The sequence below is a fragment of the Homalodisca vitripennis genome, chromosome 2, assembly GCF_021130785.1.
Source record: "Homalodisca vitripennis isolate AUS2020 chromosome 2, UT_GWSS_2.1, whole genome shotgun sequence".
Lineage (NCBI taxonomy): Eukaryota > Metazoa > Arthropoda > Insecta > Hemiptera > Cicadellidae > Homalodisca > Homalodisca vitripennis.
Window position 1 is genome coordinate 15,416,854 of NC_060208.1, and position 2,669 is coordinate 15,419,522.

The following is a 2,669-nucleotide window of genomic DNA, read 5'->3' on the forward strand; positions in this document are numbered from 1 at the left end:
GATGAGTTTTGTATCAAGCGAAGCTAAATATTAAGGCTCATTCAGCTACTCATTAAAAACCTACAGAGCATAATTTTAAAAGACGTATTTTTCTATGTCATTACTATTTTTAGCAGCTGCAGAAAAACGTTTAAACAACCTAAGAAGAGAATTCCTCTACAAAGCTCTTGCTGCAATTTACGTGCCGGCTCTACCCCTAGTACATATAATCCATATAACAGTAGTATACTTGGAACTAATTATTGTATAGCATATTTCTAGCATTATTTCGCAAATACTCAGGTTGTCTACATGACAGATTCATGTTTTTGAAACATCACATATTATATTTTCAGAGAAGGTTATCTTACAATTTAGGAGCAAAAAACTATTTTTAATAATATAGTACAGCATAATATACTTGCAATTACATCATATTTCATTAATTTATTTTCATTCTTTCAAAAAAGTTTAAACGTACAGTTTAAAAATACATTAGTTAAGATTTCAAATTTTAATAAAATAAGTAAAAAATAATTCAACGGAAACACAACGTAGTCCGTGGTTTTAAAAAACCTTTTAAGATTGCATTGTGTAAGTTTTTATTTTAACTCTTTTATTTTATGTTTTACTTATTATTATGGTTACCTTCAAACCATGTTAAATTGTTCGCGAACACTCAGATAAATCACAAGTAGTAACATAGAGAACACCATCGAACTTAAAAAATCCTTCATATTTAGGAAACTTGATGCAAACATAATAATTCTATAGGACAGTTCGTTATCGAGACAGACAGATAAATATACAAAAACCATTTCCTCAGCCCTCGAATAGTAGGGTTCTCTAACGCTCAAACAACGAGAGCTTTTTAAATGGGAATATCCCCTCAACGGCGATCATCTTTGTTCTGAATCGATTGGGTTTTAAACCACCACTACCTGTGCGAAATACCAATATTTATTATCAAAGAGCTTGCACATAAAATCACATCGATTACCCATTACTAATTGTCAACTGAAACAAGCTTGACGTATATATTACTTAAGCATTTAACATTAAACAGATTTGACGTTTTGTAAAATCAATAATGGAAATTGACGTGAGATTATTTTCGAGTTAGAAGATATTGTATTGTTGCACCTGTCACGAAAGAAATAACACAAAGTAGGTTTCTAAAATTTACCTCAACTAAGTAATTTTTCCAATTTGGGGAAGTAGTATTTTTATATTAATAATTAATGCATAAATTTACGAATTTTTTTAAGCATCACGAATTTTTTATGGAATGTGATATCAGAGAGGTATCACCTAAAGTATATCATACTAATTAAGACTGATAGAGTATATGTGGAAAAAGCATTTGAAAACAGCCTGAAATTATTAATTTGTTTCAAAAGACCCTTTGTTAATAAATCTTTAAATGGAAATAAAAAATAAAAATAATCTTAAAAAAATAATAACCCATTTGCATGTAAACCCGCTTAACTGATTCAACATTAACTTTAAAATCGTGTCCTTCTCCTCCGTCTGTCTGTCCGTCTATTTAGAAAGGTCCTTTTGGTAGAAAGTTCATAGAGAAATTAAACTTGGTTCTGGGTTCCTCTTGTTCCCAGAAAGGATTTTAATAATGTTGGCGTCATAAGGTAAATGGTAGTCCAGCTATATTTGAGAGTTATTGTTACTTATATTTAATTTTACATCCGTAAAATTATCAACTGTATAGCAGATTATATGTGTAATCTACAGTATAAAGAAATTGGCAGTATGAAACCATAGATAAATTTGTTTATGAAGCTAATCCATCTGGTTCAAATGTTTCTAGAGTAAATTTAGAACATGCAAATAAAGAGATATGAAAAAACAGACTTTCTGGACTAAATAAATTTGACTGTTTAATATCATTCACCAATTTGCTTTATGTAGTTTGCTTGTAAGTGTTTAAAAATAACTAAGCGCTATAGGCTCAAAATTGAAGTGGCCAGTTAGTTACGCCACGCTTTGGCAAGAGTGGAAAGTGGACGCTTTACCGAGATTGGATTTCCAGCGGCAATTCATTTACAAACTAATTGACTAAAATTAAATATCTTTGACTGCAATCAACCTATTCCGGGTATTTTCCGAGTGCTGCTAACTACTGTAAATACAGTTGTATTAAATTTAAACTCGTATTCAACTAAAATTACATTTATTTAAATAAATTTTCTAGTCAAATCATTGCTAATAAACACTTGTTAAAAAAAAACATTTACGTATTATATCTAATTCTTCACCCGTAACCATTCTAATTGACCCCTAAAAGAAATGTGTTGTCGATTTCCTTGCAAGTATACATTAAGAAAAAAGAACAATGACACAGTTCCGTTGAATACGTCTTATACTAGTATGATTCAATGTTCGTGTGAAAGTGTTTCGTAATACTGTAGTATTATAAAATTTCATGAGTTATTTTATGATCTTTAATAATAATTATCAACCACTTAATCAATATAATGTTACTATTGTATAAGTTCTCCTAATAAACTCATTTTTCAGATATTTTACAATCGGCCTAATTTATGACGAACATAATTAGAACATTTCATAGTACTATTAACGACGCAAGAAAAAAACTAATGTAGTTCACATGCTACGTGAAAAAATAATTTTAATATATACAATTCGTTAATAAATGTGGACGTTTTGAATAA